Source organism: Mustela erminea, chromosome 1 (assembly GCF_009829155.1).
Source record: "Mustela erminea isolate mMusErm1 chromosome 1, mMusErm1.Pri, whole genome shotgun sequence".
In the NCBI taxonomy this organism is placed as follows: domain Eukaryota; kingdom Metazoa; phylum Chordata; class Mammalia; order Carnivora; family Mustelidae; genus Mustela; species Mustela erminea.
The window spans coordinates 90,882,995-90,899,170 of NC_045614.1; positions in this window are offsets into that span (position 1 = coordinate 90,882,995).

Sequence of the window (16,176 nt, forward strand, 5' to 3'; positions counted from 1 at the left end):
GTACAATATACAATGATATATAGAAATGAGCTACTTATATATGCATTAATATAGAAGAACTTCAAAAACATAATGCTAAATGAAATCAGCCTGGACTGAAAAGGCTGCCTACTGTGTGATTCCATTTATCACATTCTTACAAAAGCAAACCTAGAAGGACAGAAATTAGATGGGTGGCTGTGTGTGGACTGAGGATGGTAGAAGAGCCTGACTACAAAGGGGCTTGGGAGAATAGTGGGGATGCCTGAAGGGTTCTGTATCTTGATTGCTGTGGTGATTACCTGACTGTAAACACTTGTTAAATCTCACAGAACTGCATATCTAAAAGCGTGAATCTTACTGCATATATGTTTTACCTTAATTTTTTAAATGGGGGGAAAATCAATGAATATATCTGCATTCACTTTTTCAACCAATATTTACTGATCACCTACTATGTGCTGGATACTCTTTTTTCTTTAAGGTTTATTTATTTATTTGATAGACAGAGATCACAAATAGGCAGAGAGGCAGGCAGAGAGAGAGGAAGGGAAGCAGGCTCCCTGCTGAGCAGAGAGCCCGATGTGGGGCTCGATCCCAGGACCCTGAGATCATGACCTGAGCCAAAGGCAGAGGCTTTAACCCACTGAGCCACCCAGGTGCCCCTGTGCTGGATACTCTTAAATGATGATATATTTTATCAAACTAATCCCAATGTATATAATGTATTACAAATAATCTAAATTACTCTCCCAATTCCTTAAACTTGATTTGCAGCCAAAAACAATGCATGAAAAACTTCAGCAGTGGTGGGAAGTGGTGGCAAGTAGTGTCTTTAATCCATAACTGACAAACTACTGAAGTCTGGTGTGAAGACATATTGCAGCCAATGGATTTGACACCCGCCAAGCACCAATTTAGAAAATCATTTTTAGGTGATAATTGGCTGTGTGAAACTCACATTTTGGTGCACAGGGGCCTGGAATTTCTGTGGAAAGAACTGTGGAAGGAAAATAGTGAGGGAGGTTGGAGTCTGAAGTAGTGAGGTGGAGAAAGCAGAGCATTGATCTGTGAGGTCTGTAGATGTTACTAGTTCTTCTGACATGGTCAAGTTCACTTTGCCTTCCTGGACTTGATTTCCTTATCCATAAAATGAATGAATAGGAAAAGCCAGAAAAGCACGGACTATACAATGTAGAGCTCTTCCACTAATCACCTGTGTGGCATTGGACAGGTTGGCCTCTTGGGCTTTACTTTCTTATTATATTAAATGACAGGTTTAATGGCTGTGCAACAATGTTAATACTACTGAATTGTACACTTAAAATAGTTAAAATGGTCAATTTTATGTTTTGCATATATGTACTGCAATAAAAATATTTTTCAATTGAAAAACAGATTTAGACAAAATGACCTTTTGGGTATTGCAGTTTGATCTTTCCTCCTTTCTCTTGGCTCCAAATTCCTTAACAAAGCCATCTATGGGACGTACAGAACCTGGGCAGATGTTTTTTTGTAGGGCCCTTGTCTATATAAACAATTTGAATCTCTGAAAACCAGCTTGTTGGCACCATCCTGGCAACCTAATCTCTTGTGATCTCACACAAGAAATACTGTACCTGCCACAAGAGCAATCTGCTTGCCTGAATGCCATTCTGAAACCAAGGCCTGGCCTTGGGGCTGAAAGACAGTCCTATAGTATGGGTCCTGTGGCTTATGGTCAACTTTACACATGGCATAGAAGATAGAGAACACTCTGAAGGACAGAAATAGAGTCTGTGCAGGTCCCGCTCTGGGCTCTGTGTGTCCCACCCAATACGGCACTCTCATATCCATTTGGCCTGAAACACCAGAGCAGGGCTTAGAAAATTTTGAAGGAAGCCCTACAAAGCACAGAGCCCCTGAGGCGTAAGCCTAAGCTGGGAACAGGGCAGTTGGGGATAGGGGTGGGAGTGATGAAGTTCTAGAACCTAAGAGAGGTTCGGTGGGCTGAGGTCCAGAGCCGATGACCAAGAAAGAATTCTTGAGACATCTTTGGTGCAAAATGGTGGTTTATTAAAGCACGGGGACAGGACCCGTGGGCAGGAAGAGCTGCTGCTCAGGGCTGTGAGGGATGGCAGGTTATGTACCCTGAGGTTGGGGGAAGGTGAGGGGAAGGGAGGTTTCAATGGAATTTTCATATGCTAAAGAGGGCCTACAAGGTGCCCGAAGACCAATGTTGTCTTTTAGCAAGCCTTTAACATCAAGATAGTTGGGAGACTCCTGTCTTGCAGGATTGTGATCTCTGCAAGTTAACTATTTGTTTCTCATTTATGGCGGTCAGGGGTGCCTAAGGAATGTTACACATATGACTGAGGGGGAGCGGATGGAGAGGGGGTGCAAGGTGCCAGCTTTTGCTTTGTCTTCAGCCAGCCTCGTGCTCCCTCATCAGGAGTGTTGAGTGAATTTGCCCATGCCTAAGGCTGCTATAACAGGTACTTCTTAATTTGTTTTATAAACTCTGTCTGATCTGTCCCACATTATTCTCATCCTTGGACCACAGCACACATAGTTTCTCTACTCAGAACACAGGTTGCTGCCCTTGGAGAATCTTGCAGATATGTTAGGGGGCTTTCCTGAGAGCTCATTTGCCATGATATGGTGCGTATGTCATCTATGGACTCATGAATTCAGAACAATTTCATTAGGACAGCACAATGCTTCAAGGGTTAGACCATGCCGTTATCCTGGGAACTAAAGGGAGCATGAAGCATGGGGTATTCTGCTTTCTTAGACTGAGTCCAAGATGGTTTCTAAGCTTGCTACTTTGTAGCATTTCCTGTAGGAGAACAGAAGTCCAAATGAGAAGCAAATAATTATAATAGGAGGTCTTCTCTGTCAAGCACCATGAATGGACAAGACACTTAAGAGAAAGAACTAATGACAGGGTTATGTCTACAAAACTTAACCACAGACACACCTTATAATCTGCCCCTCCAAAGACAGGGGTCAAGGAGGGACTTTGGTGACCTCTTATATCTACTCTACTGTTTGAAACAGCTCAACAGTTAAAGGATAGATGCCTCACCCACGGAAGTACTGAGAAAATAGTGTGGGTGATTTCTGAGACTAGAGGATTTGCTGAAAATCCTTTCCAACCGATGTCTACCTCTATAGTTGATTCTGGGCTGGTAAAGAAAGGGAAGTTTCTCCTATTTGCCCCAAATTTCCCTAAAAGAAAAGTTCTATTAAGCATTTGTTCCACAGCTGGTATTTCTACCTCTGTCCCCAGACAAAACAATCAAGAAAGATTAACAGGCTTCCTGATGCTTTCTCAGTGCCCTCTGCTTGGGAATGAACTATTTCAAGTCTATAACTTCTTTTAGAATGAGACAAAAGCTATGGGCCTCCTCCCCAGAAGAATGCACATAAGCCCACACACAACATTTTCCAAAAATTTTAGTGAATTCAGAGACCCACCTGCAACCAGTCCATGTACCCTAAGGGATCTGTGCTCTAGAAAATACTAAAAACGTAATTTGTTTCAAAAAATAGTTTTGGCTATAGCTGCACTGATTGATGAATCCCCAGAAATATGGGCAGTGGTTCTTAGGCTAGAGATTTGTGAAAATTTCAAGGAAGGAGTGAAGTCAGTAGCTATAGAAATGGGCGTAATGGTAGTATCTAGTTCTGTGATTGTGATACTATTCTTCCTAAGTAAGGTGGCCTGATAAAACACCAGATAAGCAGTTAAATTTGAATTTGAATTTGAATAGACAACAAGTTCTAAGGATCAGTATGTCCCATGTAATATTTAGGATATTATCTTAGTCCCTTTAGGCTGCTATAACAGAATACTGGAGACTTAAACAGCAGACATTTATGTTTCACAGTGCTGGAGTCTGGGAAGCCCAAGATCAAGCCACTTGCGGATGTAGTATCTGGTGAGGGCTCACTTTCTGCTTCATATATGATCATTTTTTGCTTTCTGCTTCATATATGAACATCTACCCACCATGTCCTCACATGCTGGAAGGACTAAGGGAGCTCTCTGGTGTCACTTTTATGAGAGCACTCGTTCCATTCATGGGGACTCTACCATCATGACCTAATTGCCTCCAAAGGCTCCACCTCTAAACACCATCACACAGGTCTTTAGGATTTGGCATGTATGTTTCAGGGGGATACAAATATTCAGTCCGTTACTGATAGAATTATGTTAAAAACTAACTATGTATTATATAATTTTACATTATATAATATAAATATATAATAAAGTATTATGTATTTTATATATAATATAAAAGCTAACATAATATATAATATAATATATATTAGTTTTAGCATAAGTATTTATATAATTTATATTAGTTTTTAGCATAATTATATATGTATAATATATAAATATAAACATTGTTTATATGATGTTCAAATTTAACTGGATGTTCTCTACTTTGATTTGGAAAATCTGCAATCCTACTCCTGGTCATTTCTACTTTGGAAGGTTTCTCCATCTTGGACTTGTTATTCTTCTGTTCTGTGTGTTCGTCTTGAAAAAGGCCTTTCTTCTCCCTTATTTCTAGATGTACCTTAATTTGATCAAGCACTGACAAGAACCTGGTAATGTTTGTTTTTATAATCACTCTCTCCTTACAGTACAGGAATATCACTATTCTCTGTGTATGCACTTGCATGAGGGAGAGAAAGAGAAACAGAAGTGATTGAAGAATTACTATTTGGGGGGCACCTGTGTGGCTCAGTCATTAAGTGTCTGCCTTCGGCTCAGGTCATGATCCTAGAGTCCTGGGATTGAGCCCCACTTCCGGCTCCCAGCTCCACAGGAAGCCTGCTTCTTCCTCTCTCACTCCCCCTGCTTGTGTTCCCTCTCTCACTGTGTCTCTCCCTGTCAAATAAATAAATAAAATATATTTTTAAAAGATTTTATTTACTTATTTGACAGACAGAGATCACAAGCAGGCAGAGAGGCAGGCAGAGAGAGAGAGAGGAAGGGAAGTAGGCTCCCTGCTGAGCAGAGAACCCCATGTAGGGCTTCAAGCCAGGAATCTGGGATCATGACCTGAGCCAAAGGCAAAGACTTTAACACACTGAGCCACCCAGGTGCCCCATAAATAAAATATTAAAAAAAAAAAAGAAATACTATTTTGTAAAAAAAAAAAAAGAGAGAGAGAGAAAGAGAGAGGGAGAGAGAGGCAAACAAAAAAAAACAGACTCTTGGGGCACCTGAGTGGCTCAGTCAGTTAAGCATCTGCCTTTAGCTCAGGTCATGATCTCAGGGTCTTGGGATTGAGCCCCATATTGGGCTTCCTGCTCAGCAAAGAGTCTGCTTCTACCTCTCCTTCTGCCCCTCCCCCCACTCATGCATGTGCTCTCTCTTTCTCTCTCTCTCATAAGTAAATAAATAAAATATTTTTAAAAACCCAGACTTATAAAGAACAAACTGAGGGTTCCTGGAAGGGAGGTGGACAGGGGGATGGGTTAAATAAGTGATGGGGATTAAGGAGGGCACTTGTTGTGATGAGCACTGGGTATCATTATATGTAAGTGAGGAATTACTAAATTCTATGCCTGAAACTAATATTGCATATGTTAAGTATGTAATTCTAACTACTTAACATATTGTTTGGAACTGGAATTTAAATAAAAACTTAGAAAAAGAATTACTATTTTAAGGGACACTTAGCTGGCTCAGTCAGTAGAAAATGTGGCTCTTGATCTCAGGGTTGTGAGTTCAAGTCCCACATTGGGTACAGAGATTATTTAAAAATAAAATATTGAAAAAAGAGTTACTATTTAAAAAGAAAAAAGCTCCATATACCATAAATAAATAAATAAATTTTTAAAAAAGAGTTACTATTTTAAAATAAACATGCTTTGAAAATGAAGTCTAGGGCGCCTGGGTGGCTCAGTGGGTTAAGCCGCTGCCTTCGGCTCAGGTCGTGATCTCAGGGTCCTGGGATCGAGTCCCACATCGGGCTCTCTGCTCAGCAGGGAGCCTGCTTCCCTCTCTCTCTCTCTATGCCTGCCTCTCTGACTACTTGTGATTTCTCTCTGTCAAATAAATAAATAAAATCTTTAAAAAAAAAAAAAAAAAACACTGCTTTTCTAAAAAAAAAAAAAAAAAAAAAAAGAAAAGAAAATGAAGTCTAACCATCAGTGACTGCAGAAAGTGGTAGTAATATAACTAGAATGCAATTACGATAGGGAAGTGACTTCTTATAATAGGGAAAAATTCTTGAGGTTTATAGAGAGTCACCCAATACTGTCAATGGGAGCTAACTCTTTTTGAAAAATCAGATTGGTTGAGGAGAACTGCTAGTTGCTAATGCCAATATCCATTCTCTCCTTTTTCTTTAAAAATTTTGATCTCTGATTTTGGTCGAGGCAGCAATGTGTCTGGCTAAATGACACATTTCCAATATCTTTTGCAGCTGGCTTAACCATAGGATACCGTGGCCAATGATACATAATGGAAAATTATTGGGCATTTCTGGGAAATAGTTGCTTTTCTGATACAGGCGCTACCTTTTCATCCTTGTTTCTGCCCACAGAGCAGAAATAAGGCTGTGGTGGCATAGTCGTCTTGAGATCATGAAGCAACCATGAACATGAAAGCCATGTGCTTTGAATGGCAGATCAGATAGGAAAAGGGCATCTGGGACATAGACAACTGTGGTAGGCATTGCTCTACACCTGCCTGCATCCCATTTAAGACTGAAGTCTTTGATCCCAGCTGCTAAGACTGTTGATAGCTGATATCCCTTGCTGGGAATTGCCCTCAGCTGAAGACAAACATCTAACCCCTGGTCATGCCCCTTTCTTGCAGGTGGGCAGCCTGCATCCAATGATTGATTGATGAATGAGTAGAAAGGCCCATTCCTGACCCCAATTTGGAAAAGCTCTGAAGGGCCAGCTTCAGAATTTCCCATGTGATCAGCTGAGAATTTTTTGTGACCACACCACGATCTAACTTCTTCCTCTTACCTAATTTTGCTGCCTTTCTTACCCAAAAGGTATTAGTACCAAGCACACTCCTCAATAAACTTCCTCCATTCAGTCTCCATAGCAGAATTCACTCTTCAGGAGAAGCTGAACTGCAATGATGACGTTGCACAGCTGCTATATGCCAGCCTATCTCTGGAGTTCTTGATAACAAGATAGTTTAAATAATTGGATAAGCCCCAGCAGCTGTATTTCACAAATATCCTCTCCAAAGCAATGCCTGTCAGAAACAGATGGGTATTTTATATCTTGAACTGGGCTTTAAAGTCTGAAAGAAGAACTGATTCACAATACTTGGCTTGGGTTGCTGAAGGCAAAGGATTGAGGAGAAAAAAAAACAACTCCCATCTGATTCCTCCTTTTGAATAAGAATGAGAAAAAGCCATTCCCTAAAACTGCAGGAAAAGGCAGGGCCTTGACCTCTCTCACTGGGAGAGTAATGAAGAATGAACTCGAAAGAGACTTAGCTAGATTGAAACACAAACATTAGCTCTATGGAAGCATGTAGCCTCTTTGTCAAAACTAGACGGAGGTACAAGAAGGGTTGGTCAGCCTAGCCCAGAGCAAAGTATTCCAGCACTAAAAATTTAATGTTCAAGTATGGATTTGTGTTGCTCTTGACAAACTCCTCAGACATCATTAGCTCCAGAAAATTTTGATAAGAGATGTTAAATCAGGAAGACTTTATCATAGGCACCAAAAACAAAACACAAAAGTAAAAATCAAACAAAAATACCTAGAAATGAATAAAAAGTAAAAATGGAGACAAAACAGTGAGCCCATGAAAGGAAGACCAGCATCATCAGTCACCAGAGAAACACAACTCAGAACCATAGTAAGATAGCACTTCACACTCCCCAGGATGGCTAAAATCAAAACAGACAGTAACAAATGTTGGCGAGGATGCTCAGTAACTGGACCACTCATATACTTCTCATGGGAACAGGAAATGGACATCAGTCTGCCAGTTTCCCAAAAGGCGAAACACAGAGCTACCATTTGGGGTCATTTTACTAACCAACAGAAATTAAAAATAGATCCACACAAAATCTTAGTGTTCATAGCAGCATTATTCGTAATAGCTCCCCAAAGTGGAAACAACTCGAATATCCATGCACTGATAAATGGATAAACAAAGTATGGTAAATCCACATTACTGGAAATTACTTGGCAGTAAGAAGGAATGAAGAAGTAACACCTGCTACTACAGGAATGAAGTCTGAAATCATTATGCTGAGTAAAAGAAAGTGGACACAAAACCACATACGGTATGATTCCATTTCTATGAAATGTCAGGAGAAACAAATTTACAGAGACAGAAAGCCAGAGGCTATGAGGGGACAAATGGGGTAAGGGTAAGTGCTAACAGGCATGGAGTTTCCTTTTGGGCTAATGAAAATGTGGAATAGTGGTGATGGTCACATAGCTCAGAACAGACTAAAACCACTGAACTATTTTACAAGGTGAATTGTATACCATGTGAATTATATCTCAATACAGCCCTATTTTATTAATGGAAAAAAATGGAGGAAAATGATTTCCCTTCTTTCCCAAGTGAATGGAATATAAGATTAAGTATACCCTCAATCATCATAAAATTTAAAGAAAATGAAGCATAGGTGAAACCAACAGTGACTCAAGATCTCTTGAGACTATAGAAAACCTGAAATTAGTATTCTTTCTAATGTCTCATTTAGATGCATTATACCTATGTTGTTTAAGGTGAAGCCGAAAAATCTAAAATCAGAAAAATCAGAAGGCAGTCCTGAGCGTTTAGTCAGTCCTCACCTATGGTCATTGCATCATTACTTGTAGATTCCTATCTTCTTTTTCTGTGTGTGTGTGTGTGTGTGTGTTTTAATTAGTACAATTGACTCTTCAAATAAGACAGTCATTGACATGAAAATGAGAAGTATATACTTGGTCCATGCAGCTTTTGACTGTAAAGAGAGTTCCCAAAGTAATTTAAATATAATGGTTTCTTAGACATTTGCTTGTCTGGAGACTGGGGTAATGACAGGAGAAGTACATCTATCATAACATGAAAGTCCTAGCAAAAGCAGGAATTCAAGTTTTAATTTGTGTACCTGGAACTTCTAGTATGTCTTTCCTTTCCCATTTGTCTGCTTTACCAGACCTGTACTATATTGAAAATGACCACATTTGGCACAATGATTGCAGTCCTTAAATTTAATGTAGTTCTATAATAAAATAGTACAAATCACTTTATACTCAGGCTAATGGATTGGTCCAGAGACCTTCAAGGACAAAAACAGGGAGAAAGGAGGTTGCTAAGAGAGTGAATGTGTGTAGAATTTTTTAGACCTAGCTTTCCAAAGCATGGGCATCTTTCTTCCTTAGGATGTGTGGGCTCCTTTCTTGCTTAGTAGTAGAATCCCAATTTTCACCAGGGCCACAATATACGCTGTTTAAAAAGAAAATGCAAAAGGTACACTTCCCAGCTTCCCTTGCACCCAGCAGTGACACATGACAGCTCTGAGAAGGAGTCTGGGAGAGTTTAGGATGAGGAATGGACCTTTTAAACCAAACGGTATATCTAGGACCTTATCAAATGTGTTTTGCTTGGCGCACAGAAATTTCATTTTAAATTGAATTGAACAGATTCTCATAAAAACTCAGATTTCTAGATTCTTTTTAAAGAATCATGAAATGTGATCCATCTTGCATTTCCATGTTGCAATAATAGGCTGCAACTTAATAACAACATGTCCACTTCTTCCTACTGTCTTCCTGCCTGCTGTACTCCACTTGTCTCCAGCTAGACCCCAAGACCTGACCTTTACTGCCCACCTGCATGCACTCACTCACCAACCTTTGTCCCACATTTTTCCTTGAGTTCTTCTTTCCAGCTTATCTTTTAACTCAGGCAAATGGAATGTGAAATCACCCTTGAAGCAATGAGCAGCCGCCCTGACAAGACCTCCAGCTGACCACCTAGACCAGTTTGAGCTTAATCCCTGACTTGCACCTGTGCAGACAGATCATGGAGTGACCTCTAGAATGACCATAACCACATTTATCTCATTATAATACTAAAATCTCTGCCTGAGTAGGAGTGTCAGCCTATTTACATAACATACAATGTGTGTCTAGGCGTGTTTACTTAAGCCACATGCAAGACCTTATACCTCTACATCTGAGGACCAGGCTTCCCTACCTAAGTATTCATCCTAACCCTAAATAAATGCAACCCATTCCCCCTTGTTCTGCGAGTCATGGCTCTGGAAGCTGTTCCCCATGATTCCCTTATTTGCTGCAAATACTTTGCAGTTTACTTTGTGGGACAACTCAACCTAGTGCAGATTCTGACTCACCAAGGAGCAAACTCATGTTGGTTTAGTTACACGTTAGAGGACATGCAGGGTAGCTATGACGGCTCAGAGGAGAGGTGCTAAACCCAGACTTGGGAGATGGGTGTCTTTGTAATGGCCATCGTAACATTTTGAGCAGAGACATATTGTAAGAGTAAACTGAAGGAAATTAGTAAAGTACTTCTCTAAAGCTCATTTCTAATAAGCCTTCCCACTTTGAGGTGGGAAACATTAGTCCCAGTTTGTGGTTTTAATAGAAAATGTGTGTGCGATGAGGCTATTTGACAAAGGAGAGATCTTGGACTATGGAAATCAAAACCTTTGTCAGAAGCACCCATCCAGAGCCTTCTTTGAAAACCACTTCTAACCTTAAGAAACACTGGCAATTGTAGCAATGCAGAAAGGGCTCTAGCCAAAAGAACATCATTTTTTTTTAATCTTTTTTTTTTTTTTTAAATCGTTGAAAGCAGAAGATCTGAATATTCTTCCTTATGGGAGAATATGGCTTTAGCTACCCCTAGGTCCTCTTGGGAGGAATTATAACCATAGAGCTCTTAAGCATAAATAGCTATAAGAATGTATGAGGGCCATGTTTTGGGGCCTTTGTTAGTAGAAACTTGTCAGAGGACTGTTGCTGATTTAGCAGGAGATGGCCGTTGAAATTTCAGGAGGAGCTCAATACAAAGAAGGAAAAAATAAAGATGAAGCAAAATATTTTATTTTATTTTTGGTTTTTATATTTTTATTCACTAAAAAAAACTAAAAAAATTTTTTCGGTTTTTGTTTTTGTTTTTGTTTTTTAAAGAGAGAGTGAGTGTGTAGGGGTAAGGGGCAGAAGGAGAGAAAGAATCTCAAGCAGGCTCTGAGCTCAGTATGGAGCCTTGTTGCAGGCCTTGATCATGACCTGAGCTGAAATCAAGAGTGGGAAGCTTAATCAAAAGAGCCACCCAGGCGCCCCTGGAAAAAAAAAAAAAAAAACAAAAAAAAACAATTTTAAAGCAGGTAACATTTATTAAATGCTCACTCTGTGCTAGGCTTTCAGAATGTTTTTAACCTGTAACTTCCTATAATTGGCCAATAAATTCACAGGTGGTACTGTCAAGGGAGATAAGAAGCAATAAAAAGAACATGGCCACATGTAATTTTTATCAGGTATACTCAAATAGCCATTTCGTTAGGTTATTTTAAATCAGGCAAAGTCATAGAACCTATAATTGAGATTAAAAATCATTAAATCGGAGGGGGAGATGAACCATGAGAGACTGTGGACTCAGAAACAAACTGAGGGTTTGGGAAGGGAGGGTGGTGGGGGGTACGCATAAGCCTGATGGTGGGTATTAAGGAGGGCATGTAGTGCATGGAGCACTGGGTGTGGTGCATAAACAATGAATCTTGGAACACTGAAAAAATAAAATTAAATTTTAAAAAGTAATGATTATTTTAAAAATTTAAAAAGTAAAAATCATTGAATATTTAAACAGAATAATCTTTGGGATTATCTTTTTTCAGTTCTCTTCTGAGCCCCTGAACATGAATGGTCAACAGCTACACATTTGTATACACAAGTCACCCACATTAGTCAGCAGCTTCTCCATACCTCAGTCTTTTTTTTTTTTTTTCAGCATAACAGTATCATTATTTTTTCACCACACCCAGTGCTCCATGCAATCCGTGTCCTCTATAATACCCACCACCTGGTACCCCGACCTCCCCCACCCCCCGCCACTTCAAACCCCTCAGATTGTTTTTCAGAGTCCACAGTCTCTCATGATTCACCTCCCCTTCCAATTTATCCTAACCCCCTTCTCTCTAACTCCCCATGTCCTCCATGCTTTTTGTTATGCTCCACAAATAAGTGAAACCATATGATGATTGACTCTCTCTGCTTGACTTATTTCACTCAGCATAATCTCTTCCAGTTCCATCCATGTTGCTACAAAAGTTGGGTATTCATTTTTTCTGATGGAGGCATAATACTCCATAGTGTATATGGACCACATCTTCCTTAACTATTCATCCGTTGAAGGGCATCTTGGTTCTTTACACAGTTTGGCGACCATGGCCATTGCTGCTATAAACATTGGGGTACAGATGGCCCTTCTTTTCACTACATCTATATCTTTGGGGTAAATACCCAGGAGTGCAATGGCAGGGTCATACGAAGTTCTATTTTTAATTTCTTGAGGAATCTCCACACTGTTCTCCAAAGTGGCTGCACCAACTTGCATTCCCACCAACAGTGTAAGAGGGTTCCCCTTTCTCCACTTCCTCTCCAACACATGTTGTTTCCTGTCTTGCTAATTTTGGCCATTCTAACTGGTGTAAGGTGATATCTCAATGTAGTTTTAATTTGAATCTCCCTGATGGCTAGTGATGATGAACATTGTTTCATGTGTCTGATAGCCATTTTCCATACTTCAGTCTTAATCATTTGTGCCCATTGATTTTGCTCAACCTTGCAAAGTATCCTGAGTACATGGTAACTGTTATAATCAAATAATTCTAACTAGTCCATCTTTGTGGATATCCTAGGAAAGGAAGTCTCTTTATTATTGTTTCAGTATCTTAATTTGCAGCAAATAATTTAGCCTGTGACATATGCCTCTTTCCATTCTTGAGCAAATCCTTTATCCCAAGAAGATCAAAGGACTCCACTTACTCTTTGAGTGACTTCCTTCCTTTGACATGTTAAAATAATCTTTTATTGGTTTCAGGTGCTCTTCAGAGTGTTTTTCTTACAGTTGTTATTCTTTGTTTTCCTCACATGAACTCCCCTACCAATTTAGGGAAAATGCCCTCTTTTTTCTCTGATAATTTATATGGCTCTAGCTAGCAGTTCTCTTTTTAGTTCTACCTTGGATCCTTGTTATTTTCATTCCTTGGTATATGCTTTTCATGGAAAGGAAACAAAAACAAAGTATATAGGCTTTTCTTGTGGGTTATTGACTTTTCAAAGTCCTTCCTTTCAGTTGACTTCTAAATGGGGCTTCTATTTATCATATTTCCCTTTAAAAATTTTAGATTGTATGGGATGGGTTTCTTGGTTTTTCCTGTTCCCATGAGGATACAGAATTTAATTATGTTATTAATTTTTGCTTAGTGGCTCACCCACAGCGATCTCTTGGGTCCATTTCTGATCCTGTTTGGATGAAAGTTCCCTCTATTTACGTTCCTTGTGAGATTTAGAAAGCATACTCAATTTATTAACATCCAGGCCCCATCCCTACCTTCTTCTCATTCCCCACCTCCAGGCCCCCGTATCTCTCATCCTCATTGAGTAGCTGGTTACTTTGTATATGGATAATTAGAACCTTTTATTACTATTATCTGAACTATTTTTTTCCGCTTTTCCAATTCCATTTAACATGTTCTGTCTCATCACTTCACTTGGGTAATCTATAATATACATTTTTTATGTACATAGATGTTTTAACATGAATTGGGTTTGTTAAAAAATTATTATTTTATTTATTTATTTGACAGAGAGAGAGAGAGAGAAGGGACAAGCAGGAGGAGCAGCAGGCAACAGGAGAGGGAGAAGTAGGCTCCCCACTGAGAAGAGAGCCTTAGGACCCTGGGATCATGACCTGAGCCAAAGGTAGACGTTTAACTGACTGAGCCACCCAGGCATCCCAACATGAATTGTTTTTATAGTTGAAAAGTTATAAGATAAATCTGTCTGTGAAGTTTATTCAACAAATACTTTTTAATACTGTTATGTGCCAGTTCTACACACCGGGAATAAACAAGGACTGGGATAAAAAATCAAATTCTAATGAGGGGTGGGGTGGGGCAACAAGAAATAATTTGTCAGGTATTGATAAGAGCTAAGAACAAAAAACAAGTCAGATGATAGTTCAGAGCAGCCCTTGTCTATCAGTTCTATGAGAGAATTAAACACTAATACCCTAAGGCACATTTTATATACAATGAATTATCTTCTCTCCTATGCAGCTTGAGTGATACCAGCTGTGTACCATCTTTGGGAAATGGGAAAAAAACCATTATCAAAATCATTTTCTGTAAGGATTACACTGTCACGGAACCCTAGTTGAGAAAGACTAGGTTAGAGAGCATCGTTATAGGAGGGAGTGCTGCTTGAGATACTTGACTATAAGGAAGGGTTTTCTGACAAGAAGCTTTTGAGCAGACATCTAAATTCAATGAGGGACAGAGGTCCCCCTGTAGATGCAAGGTGAAGGGAGGAGGGCAGCCATAGCTGAGTACTTCAGCCAGAGACAAGAATGGATTTATTATATTTGAGGGACAGTTAAGAAGGTCAGTGTGGCTAGAACCAAGTATCAGGGGACAGAGAGGTGGGGATAAGATCAGTGAAGTAGCTAGTGATGGGTGGAAATAGTTAGATATGCCAGAGACATTTAGCACAAGTCAATTCAGCAGAGATTTACTGAACTTCAATTATGTGCCATGACCTGGGGTCTTCAAAGATGAATAAATCATGGTCTCTGTTCTCATGCAATGTACAATATAGAGTATGCCACTTGACTTAGACTAAGTAAATATAGTGGGGTGAATGCTATACCTTAATAGTAAGCAAATGAGTGGCCATTGGTTGAGTACTCCCAGAGGTGGACTCTGAGCTGAGCATTCAGGTGCTAGTGATTTATAAGGAAGTGCTCCTAGGAGGAACTCATAAGAACCAGGCAAGTGTGGGATTTCAAGCAACAGATTCAGCCTGATCTAGGGAGTTCTGTAGTGTAAATTACACTGCACAGTGTGTCACACTTTGAAGTAATGGAGCTGCATTTTTCTATGTGTATACCTGCTAGTCATTGGCTGTGGGCTGCCCAACAAGGTGATGTCACTCTCAGGCACTTTTGGCTCCATATAGATGAGTTGGCTCCAATGTCAAAGGTAATCCTCTAAAGATTATAGCAAAGGGAGTGGAGGCTAGGGGATGAGAGCACAGAGCTGGTGGAAGGGATCCAAGGGGGATGTTGATTGGGCATCAACAGTCTCCAGCTCGAGGCTAACAGAGCTTCTCAGACCAGAGGATAGGGCTTGAAGGAAAGGCAGAGGATAGTAAGCTTTCCCCACATGGAAACCACCCCTGTTCTCTTGGCTCTGTGTCTCCTTGTTATCTAGTTTAGTTCTTACTCACCATAGAAAACCCCAGAGATGTTTCAGAGTGGAAGTGAATGCATGCGTGAACCAATGCCAGGCTGAGGAACTAATCTGGAGAATTTTTAGAAATCCTTTGGCAGAAGCTACTCCAATATTGCGTCTTCACAGAGGATGCTAAGCTCTTCTGCATAGGAAGGGAAAGCTGGTGGAAATACAGTTCAGAAATCTGTTAGGTATAGCTATAGAAATGGCATATAAACTTGAGTTTGAGCAAATGAGAAGTAATACATATAAGGGACAAAAGTCCAAACATCTTAGAATATGATGTGTTCTATTAAAAATCCCTCCCAAAAAACTGGACAGCTGTATGTAGAAGAATGAAACTCGACCATTCTCTTACACCATACACAAAGATAAACTCAAAATGGATAAAAGACCTTAACATGAGACAGGAATCCATCAGAATCCTAGAGGAGAACATAGGCAGTAACCTCTTCGATATCAGCCACAGCAAATTCTTTCAGGATATGTCTCTAAAGGCAAAGGAAACAAAAGCGAAAATGAACTTTTGGGACTTCATCAAGATCAAAAGCTGCTGCACAGCAAAGGAAACAGTCAACGAAACAAAGAGGCAACCCACGGAATGGGAGAAGATATTTGCAAATGACAGTACAGGCAAAAGGTTGATATCCAGGATCTATAAAGAACTCCTCAAACTCAACACACACAAAACAGACAATCATATCAAAAAATGGGCAGAAGATATGAACAGACACTTCTC